Source organism: Bos mutus, chromosome 6 (genome assembly GCF_027580195.1).
Source record: "Bos mutus isolate GX-2022 chromosome 6, NWIPB_WYAK_1.1, whole genome shotgun sequence".
Taxonomy (NCBI): domain Eukaryota; kingdom Metazoa; phylum Chordata; class Mammalia; order Artiodactyla; family Bovidae; genus Bos; species Bos mutus.
The window spans coordinates 113251174-113265301 of record NC_091622.1 but is presented as its reverse complement, the minus strand read 5'-3'; the positions used below and the strand labels follow the sequence as shown (position 1 = coordinate 113265301).

General features: G+C 58.1%; 1 protein-coding gene across 2 annotated transcripts in view; it reads right to left on the bottom strand.

Moving 5' to 3' along the window:
* Positions 1–14128, bottom strand: part of SORCS2 (sortilin related VPS10 domain containing receptor 2) — a 497085-nt gene that overhangs the window by 354717 nt on the left and 128240 nt on the right. The window lies entirely within an intron of this gene.

The following is a 14128-nucleotide window of genomic DNA, read 5'->3' as shown; positions in this document are numbered from 1 at the left end:
CTCCCGGTATCAGGACGGCTTCGTCTACCTTACATATGCCTAGGCTCAGCGTGCCACCTGCTTCACCAGGGTCACTCAGCCAAGCATGCGGACATACCAGGAGCCAACACGAGACGTCCTGGTTGCAAAGTTCCAGGTACAGCGTTAACCTGCCCACCACCGCTCAGGACGGCCCAGACCACCCGCATCTGTCCAAAACCCACGTTCTCAGCCAGCACTCAGAGTCCCCGTCAGTGCCTGGGCATGTCTGCAAATGGCACGGTCAGCCCAGGCTCGCGCCTGGTGCTATCGTTTGAGCTGAGTGATCCTGGGCCAGACCCTGGGCTTATCTGAGGTTCCGTGTCACTGGTCCTGATTGCAGAGTCGTCTGATGGGAAGAGCCCCAGCAGAGGATGGTGCAGAGTGGCTGTCAAACGTCACCCTGTTCCCACCCTTACCCTTGCTTCCCCACACCCGTCCGCAGCATCCTTCCTGTGTCCCTCAGATCCACGTGCTCCCACAGGCCCCTCTGCCAGGCTGGCGCCCAGGGCGGCAGGCATCTCCACCTTCATGGTAACGGCATCTTCTTCCTGCCTCGGCACTTGCGATTCACCATTAAAGATACCACATCCGGTCCGTCTCCCCGCTCACGGCTCTGGGGGTTAACGACCGACGCCATGACTGCCCACGTCAATGGCCAATTACCCCTCCCAGGCCATTTCTTTAAGGCAAATTACTTTATGCTAACATTTATAGGGGACACGTCATTACCCAGGCTTCAGAAATCCTTCAGGGAGGGAAGTCTGGAAAACGGAGGATGAGAAAAGTCTCGGGTGGCCGGCTCTTTGTGCTGAGCTCCAGAACACCGAGCGGGCTGGGCCAGGGGCCCTGCAGGTCACCCCGCCATCCCCCCACCGCCCTTGCAGACCAGCGTGTCCAAGGATGCCAGGACACAGCCTGGCCTGCCAGACAGCTGCCTCCGGGCATTCCCACCGCACCCCGCGCTCAGCTCTTGTTCGCTGAATGAAGACCAAAGAAAGGAAGCCAGTCACGCATCCCCATTGGATCCATCCAGGGCTGGCTGCATCGCTTGAGAGGCCAAACGCATAATGAAGACGCGGAACCTTGTTAAGAAATGATTCAGAACGTCAAGACGGCGGCAGCAGCATAAACTAGACACCAGGCCCTCCTGATGGGAGTCTCCTGAATGTGAAGTCTTCCTGAGCATGGGCCCCCTCTGAGCCCAGGGCTGGGAGCTAAGGGTGGGCACCTGCCTGACGGCCCAGTGGGCAGGTGGAACAGCCCTGACAATGAAACGGGAAGTACTGTCTAGAGGATGGGGGGCCCGACAACCTTGCGGTCCCTGCAAACCGGCCCAGCCCAGCCTCCCCAACTACGATGGCACTGGGTGGCACATTGACACACCACTCCAGACAATGCTGTGTGGGGCTCTGGGGTCACGCAGGCCCGGGTCCAGGTCTTGACCCAGCCTCTTACTACCTGTGGGGCCGAGGCGTTGTCAGTCTGCCTCCCAGCCTCAGTCGCCACATCTATCAGATAAAACTGTGAGTGTGGACTCGTGGTGGTCCAGTGGTTAAGAATCTGCCAGTCAGTGCAGGGGGGACATAGGCTCGATCCCTGGTCCGGGAAGATTCCACAGAGGCTGCAGAGCAACCGAGCCCGGGCACCACAACTCCTGAAGGCTCGCGTGCCTGGAGCCTCTGCTCCACAGCGAGAGAGGCCACCGCGATTAGGCGCCTGCACGGAGCAACGAGAGCAAGCCTGAACACAGCAACGAGGACCCAGTGCCGCCAAAGCAAACGAAACAGAAACAAGTGAAAACAGATAGGGGTGTCATCTTGCAGGCCCTCCGGGTCCCTGAGAGGTGGCACTGGTAGGCCCAGCTTCGTGCTGGGCACCCGGGGGCCCACTGTGAGTCCACAGCACCGAAGTCACAGATGACCCCCTGATGCCCAGCAAGGTCAGGGCAGCTGTGGCAGGCTGGGCCCAGCTGCTGTTATCGCCGTGCCTGGCAGGGGCCAGCCCTGCATGGTACAGGGAGCAGAGTGGGCCTCCTGGCTCCCGTCAGCCTGACCTGCCACATATCCCCACCTTGCTGGGCGCCAGCCTGCCCAGGTGGGCTGCAGGGGACAGGGGCAAGCCCAGGAAAGGGAGACGCCCAGAGAGCCTGCAGTTGTTTTCACTCGAAATCAACACCCCGGGAGCCCTCGCTCATCTCCTGGGAGCCCAGGAGTGAAAATTCTTTGAAAATCCCAGTGGGCAACTCTGCTTCAAAATCCCTGCCCCCACCCCACCGTGCCCTGGCCTCACCCACAGGGCGCCTCCTGCCCTCCCTGATGAGCCAGGTCTGCCTCAGCCAGCCCGTGGGTCTCTGCGGGTCCTGTCCTGTTCCTCCACCCTTCAGCCCTGTTACCGGCTGCCCCCCACGCTAATGTCCAAGTCAGAACCAGCTCAGCATCCATGCTGTGTCATCTCTGGCCCCGGCTAGGGCCTTCGCCTCTCTGAGCCTCAGCTGCTAACTTGTGGGATGGGGGTAACTGCTCCTGGCGGTTCTTGGCTGCGACCCGGCCTCAGCCCAGGGTGGCTCCTCCAATTCTTTGCCCTAGACCCTCACCCCCTTAAGGAGACAGTCATCCCACGAGTTCCCAGCCCCCAAAGTTGCAAATATGGAGACAACTGAGCCAGTTTTTGGTGGCTCAGATGGTAAAGAGTCTGCCCTCAACACAGAAGACTCAAGTTCGACTCCTGGGTCCAGAAGATCCCCTGGAGAAGGAAATGGCAACCCACTCCAGTATTCCTGCCTGGAAAAGCCCATGGATGGAGGAGCCTGGCAGACTACAGTTCATGGGGTCGCAAAGAATCAGACACGACTGAGCGACTTCACTTGATTAGGAGTTGAACTGTGACCCCCAATTCACATGAGAGTCCTAACGCCAGCACCACAGAATGTGACCTAATACGGAAATAAGGTCTTTACCAGGGCGATCAAGTTAAAATGAGTTCGATAGGAAGGCTCCTAACCCGATATGACTGCTGTCCTTACAAAGAGGGGACACAGGCACACGGGGGGAAGATGTGTCATGAAGATGAAGGCAGAGATGGGGCGATGCCTGAACAAGCCAAGGAACCCCGAAACTTGCCAGCAAACCCCCATCAGCTGGGGGAGAGGCTGGGACAGATTGTTCTCAGCTTCCGAAGGAGCCCAGCTGGCCGGGCCAGACTTCCGCCTCCAGGCCCAGAAGAGAGGAAATTTCGGCTGTTGAAACCACCCAGCCTGGGGCCCTTTGTTACCCAGCCCCGGCAGATGGATACACACCCCCAGTCACACTCTGGTTGGGAGTCGTGTTCCTGGGTCGTGGGACAGCTGCCCATGGGTCAACTGCATGGACCTGCTTCCCGGCAGAGGGCCGCTTCTCCAGGACAAAGCCGCTGACCGCGCCAGGGGAGGCTTGGGAGGTGGCGCTGGCCAGCCGATGCTGGACTTTCTCTCCTGCCAGTCGACACTCCATCCGCCCAGCCCCCTGGGGCCACTCCCCCAATCCAGGCTTCAGCACAGTGACAGGTAACAACCCCCAGAGTCACACGTGAGGCATCAAAGTCGCGAGGATCAACCTCCTGGGAAGCCCCTAGGAAAGCTGGGGAGGCCCCTCTCAGAAGGGGTCTTTGTGGGGGTGGCTGAGAGGTGCTCCAGTGCCCCCCAGAGTCTGCCCTGCAGCAGCCCAGTGGGTCTCCGTGTGTTTTCCGTGGAGTCAGCAGCTCTTGCTGTGGGAAGGGCTCTGGGGGCCGCGTGGGCCCTGTGCTCCCCAGAAGCCGCAGACGTGCCCCCCAGCAGCAGCCGCACAGCCCCAGGAACTGTAAACCATCACGCCAGCCGTCTGATGCCCTGCCACTCGGGATTAAATAAATGGTCTCCAACTGTGACTGAGACAGCACATAAAATATCTCACAATTAATTTTTGAAGAATAAGTGAGGGCGTGAACATTTTATGTGTGAGCTGAGGGATGAGGACAGCAGCGTTGCGGGGTAGGGAGCGGCGGAGGGGGAGGGGTGGGCCGGAATGTGCTGCAGAAAGAGCACTGGATCAGGAGTCCCCGAGCCTCCCACTCGGCCCCGCCCGGGCCTCTGGGTGACTCAGCTTCGGTTTCCACACCGGCTCAGAGGGACTCAGACCGCATGGCCTCTTAGCCCGTAAGCTCTGTTCAGCACAGACTAGACAGCCCAGCAGGCTAGTCGCTCAGTCAACCGGCGTGCACAGTGGCCCTGCCAGGTGCCAGGCTCCGTGCTGCCTCCAGGGAGCTCAGGCCCTGGGAGGAACCCCACAGCAGGGTGGGGGTGGGGCATGCAGACAGCCGCAGAGCGTCTGCAGGCACCCACAGGCGACCCCACGGGGAGCTCGCAGGCCAGGGAAGGGTGTTTCTGGCAGGGGGGCAGCATGCGCAAATGCAGACCCGCAGAGAGGACGCTCACTCCGGGAACGCCAAGGGGCCCCCAGGGGCCTGGAGGGGCGGCAGGACGGAAGGCTCAGGGCCGGCTCCTGGGGGGCCATGCAGGCCCTGCCAAGGCGTGTGGACCTCACCACACATGCCGCCGAGGGCACGCAGACCCTGATCTTCCATCAGGATTTAGAGCCTGGCAACCGTTCTCTGAGGTGGCATTAGAGGTAAAGAACCCAGCTGCCAATGCAGGAGATGCAAGAGACACGGGTTCGATTCCTGGGTCAGGAAGATCCCCTGGAGAAGGACATGGCAACCCACTCCAGTATTCTTGCCTGGAGAACCCCATGGACAGAGGAGCCTGGTGAGCTACAGTCCGTGGGGTCGCAGAGAGTCAGACACGACACGACTGAGTGAGCACTCATGCAACCATTCTCCACACCACAGCCAAGCTGCAAAGCCGGCCCCATCACTACAGTGAGCAGCCGCTTCAGGGGCTCCATGCCATCTTCAAAGTCCAAGCCCCTTCCTGTGGCTGGAAGGCACTGCGGGGCCTGCCCACCAGGCCCCTGGCCAGCCGCTTAACTGCCTGCCGGTTCCTCCAGCAGGCCAGGTTCCCTCCCACCACAGGGCCTTTGCACTTGCAGCCCTGCCCCTACCCAGCTCCGCGAGAATGCCCATCACATATCGATCCACAGGCCACAGTCCCAGGAAAGCCCTCAGGTCCAGCCCCTGCCCCTCCCCCACACACTCTCCCTCTTAGCAGCAACCGCTATTGTCAACAATTACCTGTACAATTATCTGCTTAGCGTTTCTCCCGGCCCCCAGCCTGCATGTTCCAGACAAGCTGGAACACACCGTCCCCCCATGAGTGCTGCACGCCGGCCCTTCGCACCAGGTCCCCACAGAGCAGGTATTTGTCAAATCCTTGTAAGTGAATGAACACATGGACAAATGAGTGGATTAATGAAAACCCCTGTGACCCCAACACTTTGAAATTCTACAGGGAATGTCTGTCTACAGGAATCCTCGGGTAGGAGGGAGATCCCAAAGGGCTCTGATGTGTAGAGCAGGAGCTTGTCAAACTAAGCCTTCCTGCCTCTTTAGCCACCAGTACTTATTAAACTGACCACGGAATTCTCCAGGCAAGAATACTGGAGTGGGTAGTCATACCCTTCTCCAGGGGATCTTCCTGATCCAGGCAGATTCTTTACTGTCTGAGCCACCAGGGAAGCCCATTTATTAAACTTTCCTGGTGGCTTGGTGGTAAAGAATCTGCCTGCAATGCACAAGATGTGGAGTTCAATCTCTGGTTCCGGAAGATCCCCTGGAGAAGGAAATGGCTACCCACTCCAGTGTTCTTGCCTGGAGAATCCCATGGACAGAGAACCCTGGTGGGCTACAGTCCCTGGGGTCGCAGAGAGTCGGACACGACCAAGGAACTTAGCACTCAGGAGCAGAGTGTTCACACAGCCCTTTGACCCCTGTCATCTCAGTATTTCCTACAACCATGCTGGCCGTAACAGCCTTGATTCCTGTTTCTCAGGCAGGAACAGGGGCAGCTTGGTGATGAGTCCAGGTCCAGGGCGGTCTATCCCAGCTCCATACTCTTTCTGACTCGGCCAGCTGGACCTTAAGCCCAGAGCACAAAGACCCTCTGAACTCTGAAGCTGCCTCACGCCTTGGGCTTCAGAATCGTGCCTGGGGCCAGTTGCTCTCAGCATTTCCATGAGGGTCTGGGAGGACCCAAGAACCCCCGTCCTGGCAGACAAGAACCCTTCAGCCCCTGCTTGCCCCTCCTGGCCCAGGCTGTGGCCCTGAACCCCCCTCCCTCCCCAGCCCCGAGGAGGGACTACAAGAGTTAGGGTCTCCTGGCCAACCCCGACCCCGGGAGCACAGCCGTCACAGGGAAGCTGGGCTCACACCTCCTCCCAGAAGCCCCCATCCCACCAGGTCACGAACTACCTGTCAGACACTCTGTCACTTCTCTTCCGTCAACCGAGCAGGGGTTGGGGGTGGTCACAAAAAGGCAGGTGGGGCTCCTCTAGCGCATCTAGCTTCTTCCCCGGAGAGGCGGGGTGGCCCATCCCCTCCAGGACGGGAGGGAGACCCCCGTCCACACCCTCAGATGACAGCACATCAGAGCACAGAACAAAGCAGTTGTCTCCTATCTGAGACTTGAGGTTAAAAAGTGGACCGAGGGGTCTTCCTCGGTGGTCCAGTGCGTAGGACTCCAGGCTTGCACTGCCAGGGCACAGATTCTATCTCTAGTTGGGAACTAAGATCCCACAAGCTCCACGGTATGGCCAAGAAAAGTGGACGCCAGTGGACAGCCAGGGCTGGGGGAGAAGTAAGCTGTCATCAGTTACCTTCCCCCAATCCCAAGTGAGAAAGCCAGGCACTGCCAACCCCAGGTGGCAGGGGGCAGAGCTGAGACGTGAGCCAGGCGGCCTCTGAACCCAGCAGCCGAGGTCCCCGCCCTGGCCTCCCCGCCTCCCCCGGGCCCCGCACGGCCCCAGGCACCCCTCCTTTCAGGAAGAGCCGCTGGACCATCAGGCTGGGAACCCCCATCTTCTAGCCTCACCGAGCCTCACCCTCTTCACACATGAATGGGCTAACGCAACCCAACAGGAGACCCACCTAGAAATTTGGCTGGCGCTGTGTGCCTTTAAGGGTGGAGGGCTGCTGATGCCCAGTCCTGGAAATTCCAGCCCCATCTGCCTCCAACAAGACACACCTGCCATCCTGAAACGGATGCCCTCCTGTTCACAGGAAGGTGAGGAAGCAGGCGAGAGCAGGAGGGAAGCCAAGCGGCCAGCCGGCCAACCGGGGAGCAGCGAGAGCCTCGCGATGGGGAGAAAACTGTCCCTGGAGGCAGCTCTCGGCAGGTCGTGGGGTGGGAGGCGGGGGGCGCTGATGAAGGAACCTCCAGGGGGAACTGCTCTCACATGTTTGGTTCCAGGGGAAATGCTTGGGTTATCAAAGCACCCTCCCTCCCTGTAAAGTTCCCTTCTCTCCCAGGGGAGGCTGCAGAACAAAAGCAGGACTTTTTTCTACCTTTCCCAGATGAAGTGGAGACCTGTACAAAAACCGCCAAAAACAAGCCACCTCTTACCCTGTTGCTGGGACTCAGGGGCTAACACAGGGCTTCCCTGGTGGCTCAGATGATAAAGAGTCTGTCTGCAATGTGGGGACCTCGGTTCGATCGCTGGGTCGGGAAGATCCCCTGGAGAAGGGAATGGCAACCCACTCCAGTATTCTTGCCTGGGTAATTCCATGGATAGAGGAGCCTAATGGGCTACAGCCCATGGGGTCACAAAGAGTTGAACATGACTGAGCGACTATCACATTACTGCTGCTGCTGCTGCTGCTAAGTCACTTCAGTCATGTCTGACTCTGTGTGACCCCATAGATGGCAGCCTTCCAGGCTCCACCGTCCCTGGGATTCTCCAGGCAGGAACACTGGCGTGGGCTGCCATTTCCTTCTCCAATGCATGAAAGTGAAAAGTGAAAGTAAAGTTGCTCAGTCGTGCCCGACTCTTAGTGACCCCATGGACTGCAGCCCACCAGGCTCCTCGGTCCATGGGATTCTCCAAGCGAGAGTACTGGAGTGGGCTGCCATTGCCTTCTCCTACTACTAGGGGCTAAAACAGCATGGAGATGAGAAGAGAAGGGCAGGGTGGGTGGGGCGTGTCCTAGACAAGACTTCCCAGAAATTTTGGAATTTCCAGCGTGAAAGTGGATTTGACCTTGGCACTGTTTGCCACCTCTGGGCTGGGTGAAGCAATGTGGATGCCCTCTGTGTGAAATGCTCCGTGGCTCCCCACTGCTACCAAGATCCAGCTCAAAGTCCTTACCCTGCAGATGGCATCTCAGTCCACCTCCTTAGCTTTATTTCCTCCTAACCTGCAGCCACAGAGCTCTCCTCTCTGCTCCAGACAATGCCTGGTACTCTGATGCACACTGTGCTTTCTACCAAGAATTTCCACAGCCACCAGCTTCATCAGCCAACGCCTACTCATCCTACAAAGCCTGCTCAGCTGTCACCTCTGCCATGAAGCCTTCCTCAGCATGGTCTGAAGACTAGGTCCCCCCCTCTCTGTGTCCCAGGGCACTTTATCATCGCTACCACCCAAACCCAGTGGGCCACCATGGCCTTCCCCTCCCCATCTCACAATGGACAGTGAGTTCCAAGAGGGTAGGCGCCGCGTCCAGCTCTGCTCTGTATCCCCAGGCCTCGGCACCTCTCCACGGCTTCAGTCCCTCTTGTTTGTGGTCCTAGACCATGTGGCCTCCTACAACAGTCAGTGAGGTCCAGGTCATCCTACTTGACTAAGCCCAGGATTCATGTGCATCTTTGAAGGGCTTAAAATTACTCACAAATACAGTTCAGTTATGAGACTGTCTACTCACTCACCTACTCATGCAACCATCTATCCACCTAACCTGGAGCTCCCTCCTGAGGCCCTTTCCCTTGCCAGTCACGACTCCTGCTCTGGATTCCCCAGACTCCACCAGGCACCCATGGTCCCCAGGTGGCCCTGTCAGCCCTCATCATCCATCAACACATCCATCCATCATCCTATCTACCATCCATGCATCCTTCCATCTGCCCATTCATCCACCATCCATCCCTCCACCATCCATCCATCAACCTGTCCAACATCCATCTATCCACTCATCCATCTATCTATCCATCAACCCATCCACCATCCATCCAACCACCCATCAACCTACCCACCATTCAACTATACATCCACCCACCCAGCCATCCATCATCCACCCATCAACCCACCCATCCATCTATTCACCACTCATCCATCCCTCCATCCACCCATCCATCCATCTACCATCCATACATCAACCTGACCGACATCTATCTATCCATCCATCTATCATCTATCCATCTACCCATCCATCCATCCATCAACCTATCAACTCATCCGTCATCCATCCATCCACCCATCAACCTATGTACCATCCAACTATACCTCCACCCATCCATCCCTCCATCCAACACCCACCCACCAACCATCTATCCATCCATCCATCATTCATCAATCTATCCATCCACCCACCCACTCATCCATCCCTCCATCACCCATCCATCCATCCTTCAACCAGCCCATCTATCAACCCATCCACCAACCATCCATCCACCCATCAACCCATCCATCCCTCCATCCATCCATCCACCCATCCATCAACCCATCCACCAACCATTCATCCATCCACCTGTACACAAACCCATCCATCCATGTATCAACCATCCATCCATCAACCCATCCACCCACCCATCTATCCATCCACCATCCATCCATCCATCTATCCACCCACCCAACACACATTTCTTGAGCAACTACTATATTCCAGGCCCTGTGCTAGGCCTGGGGAATAAACACAGCAGACAAGTCCTGGCTCTCACAGAACTCACAGCCTCAAGGGCTTAAGAAGGCATGATGAGGGCCCGACAGGGCCACCTGGGGACTGAGGGTGCCTGGCAGAGTCTGGGGAATCCAGAGCAGGAGTCGTGGCTGGCTAAGGGAAAAGGGAGGAGGGAGTCCCAGGGGGAAAAGCCACCCTCCCCCTGGAAGAAGGCTGGGCATGAAAGGAACCCCAGGACAGCTGCACGGGGGCGGTGGGGGAGGGTGGTGAGGGAGAAGCTGGGCCGGGACCAGGGCGGGAACAGGGAGGCCGTGATGGAGAGGGGGCATCACGTTTGCGGGGAGGCGGCCGCTCTCAGGCTCTGTCCCCGAGTGAGGACCTCCGCACAGTCATGCCCCAGACTCCTCACCCTGGGAAGACGCTCAGGGGCCAGGGTCGTCGAGAGGAATAAGATGATGGGAAAGTGAAAGAAAGTGAAAGTCACTCAGTCGTGTCTGACTCTTCGCGACCCCATGGACTATACAGTCCATAGAATTCTCCAGGCCAGAAGACTGGAGTGGGTAGCCTTTCCCTTCTCCAGGGGATCTTCCCAACCCAGGGATCAAACCCAGGTCTCCTGCATTGCAGGCGGATTCTTTATAAGCTGAGCCACCAGGAAAGCCTAAGAAAACTGGAGTGGGTAGCCTATCCCTTCTCCAACAGATCTTCCTGACTCAGGAATCAAACTGGGGTCTGCTGCATTGCAGGCGGCTTCTCTACCAGCTGAGCTATGAGGGAAGCCCAAGACGATGGGGGAGCTGAGACAACAGTCCAAAACAGCAGGAGCCACAGAAGGCTCTGGCGCCGGGACGCGTCTAGTCGGCCCTGGTTTTAGGATGCCCTCCTGGCAGCCTGGAGGCCGGACCAAGGGGGCAGAGACGGAGGAAACATCGGCTCAAAGACCAGCCCTGCCGCTTCCCGCCCCAGGAGGTGTAAGCTGGTTTCTCTGCCAGTTTCAGGCCCACAGCTTGCCTGGGCCCCTTCCCCAGCCCAGCTCAGTGAAGGAGAAATGTTTGGACAGAGAGAAACACTGACCGCAAGATTCAGCTTCATGTTAAAGGCATTCCATCCGCAGGCTGCTTCCTTATTACTTTCAGATGGTTTCAAAGAACCGGCTTGGAGCCTTCGGTGGGGAAACGCGGGCCACGGACTGGGGGCTATGAGGCAGAGGCTGGATCAGGCCTCAGGGAAACAGAGTCGCACAGGTCAGGGCCCTGGCTCCGTTTTGGAGTGTCTCCTTTGCGCTCCCTTGAGCCCAAGAGGAGGCAGGTTTAGTGCGAGAGCCGGCTGACCCACACCCCCCTCAGCACCAACATCTCATTTGAAAACAGCCACCATTTTCGCAGAGCAAATGACCTCAGAGAAGCCGGGAGGCACCCAAAGCATCTGACGGGGTCGCTGGGGCTGCTGCGGCTTCCAGCAGGCGCTTCTGGCCCTCATGGGCCTGGCTGGGAGATGCCCTGAGTCATCGTGACCTTCCCTGGGCACCTACTGTGTGCTGAACGCTGCAGGAGCCAAGAGAAAGCAGCTGTCCCTGTATCAGGGACAAGCGGGGTGACACACGAGGGGCTGGCACATAGTGGGTGCTCATTAAACGTGGCTCCCCCCTGCTTCTTCTGCCTGTGGACACTGGTTCATGTAGAAGCTGCATCCCAAGCTGTGCCCCCCCGTAAGAGCCTTGGCGAGGCTTCCCACTGGCTCCCCAGGACTGGCTGGGTGAGTTGGGCAAAAACCCATTCTCGGGTTGGCCTGGTGGAGCCCCTCTGTTCGAACCTGGACCCCTCCCCTTCCTGTGAGACCTCCAGCAGCTCACGACCCCTCTAGGAGCCTCTGTGTCCCTCGGGCTCCCCAGGTCCACCCAGCAGGGTCTGGACATTCCCACCAGCTGGAGGGCCGAAGCCACTTCACCCCCTGCCTCTCACAGCACCCCATGGAGCGGCCTCGCGGGTCACCTGGGAGCTCATTAGAAACAGAATCCGACCTCACCCGGACCCACTGAATCAGAACCTGAATTTTAACAAGATCCCCGGGGACGGTGGGCCTCCGAGAACCTGAGAGGCACTGCCAGGAGGAGCCGGAAGTGGGGGCCCTTCCCTCCCATGCCTCGCTCGGCTTTAAATCGATCCCGACCTGCTGGCTCGCCAGCGCTCCGCTCCCACCTGAGGTTAGACTCCGCCTCGCTTCCACCAGCGTCTCTCAAGTCCCCCACCCGCTCACCTGTGGTCATGTCACCCAGCTTCACAGACTCACACTGCCAGCCCCCAGGTGCCGGCCCCTGCTCCCAGGTGCCCTGATCCAGCATCACGCCACCAGCTCTGGGCTCAGGGGGCAAGACCTGCCCCAGCTCTGCCCAAAGAACCTCCCTAAGCCCAAGGCTGCGGCTGTGAACAGGCCTGGATCACACAAGTTCCACGCTGCTCCCGGCCCCAGTGGTTTCCAGGCCAAAGAGAAAGAACCCCAGATGCCCCACTGTGAGCAAAGCCCCCACCGGAGGCTCTTTGCAGTGGGCTGACAAATAGCCCCAAAGGCGTCCACGTCCTAATTCCCTGAACCTTCAGTATGTCGCCTCACGCAGCAAAAGGGATTTCGAAGATGGGATGGGGTTAAGCAAGAGGTGGGGATTTATCCTGGATGGTCCAGGTGGGCCCTAAATGCAGCCACAACATTCTCCTAAGACGGAGGCAGAGGGAGACTCGACCACCGAAGACTGGACTCGGCCTCCAGAATAAACGGGCCCTGTGCCATTGGTTTTAGCTCCTTGAGGCTCACTGCAGCCTCCGGCCTTCAGAACCGTAGGAGAGTCTTTGTTGGGGTCTGTGTTGTTTTCAGTCATTGCATTTGTGGTCTCTCTCTCAAGCACCCTCAGACTTCACATTTCCCTCCTGAGCTGAGTTTGGCACAGTGAGGCAGGATGAAGGTTTTCACTAAAGAAAACTAGATTGGGACCGACATATACACACCAAGCATTGATGCTTTCGAGCTGTGGTGCTGGAGAAGACTCTCGAGAGTCCCTGGGACTGAAAGGAGATCCAACCAGTCCATCCTCAAGGAAATCAGTCCTGAACATTCATTGGAAGGACTGATGCTGAAGCTGAAACTCTAATACCTTGGCCACCGGATGAGAAGAGCTGACACATCGGAAAAGAGCCTGATGCTGGGAAAGATGGAAGACGGGAGGAGAAGGGGACGACAGAGGATGAGATGGTTGGATGGCATCACTGACTCAATGGACGTGAACTTGGGCAAACTCCGGGAGATGGTGAGGGACAGGGAAGCCTGGCGTGCTGCAGTCCATGGAGTCGCAAAGAGTCAGACACGACTGAGCGATTGAACTGAACTGATATGCACTACTCTACGGAAGACGGATAACTGATAAGGACTTCCTGTTTAGCTCAGGGAACTCTACTGCTCTGTAGTGACCTAAACAGGAAAAGAACCTAAAAAGCGGTGAATATATGTGTATGTACAAGTGATTCACTTTGCAGTACTCCTGAAACTAGCACGACACTGTAAATCAACTATACTCCAATGAAACTTTTTTTAAAAAATTAAAAAGAAAACTGGATGTGAACTGGGCTCCCCTGCAGGCTGCACTGTGTTCAGGAGGGGCGGGGGGGTCCCATGACCCGCGGTTCCGAGGGCCCCTCAGCTGCACGTGCAGCCAGCGATGCGGACACCACCCTCTCCTCGCGTGGCTCCGTGTGGCTGGCGGACGTGTCCTCGGTGGGTGGGAGACTGGCCTGCTGACCTTTGGCTGTTCCCAAAGCTTGTCCCACTCCCTCAATTCCTGGACCCTTGGGGGCCTTCCCAGGAAAGCCATCATGAACCCGGCTTCCCTTGTGTGGGCAGTGGGAAGATCGACCCTCCAGCAGCCGGGTCCCAGCCCAGGCCAGCTCCGCAGAGCTCTGAAAGCCCTTATTGAGTGTGGAACTTGACCCGGCGGCCTCACTGGGAGCTCTGAGTCACAGGACTTGGAAAGAGCCTCTGGATTCTTTCCCAGAGCCGGAACAGAGGCCCAGAGGGATTCAAAACCACTTTTGCTCCACTTGGCCTTCGCGCAGGAGGCGTCTGAGCCTGCCGGGGACTCGGGGAGAACGCACCCCACCTGATCACGGCTGTTGGCCAGCGGTGGGCCATCTGGGGCCTCTCAGGATGCAGGACTCCAGTCCTACCTGAGCTAACAGACAAGGGGGACCCCACAAGCAGGGCGGCTGGACACAGAAGCCTCCTTCTCAGGCTGCAAGGGCCCACAAGGATCAGCCGACCACAC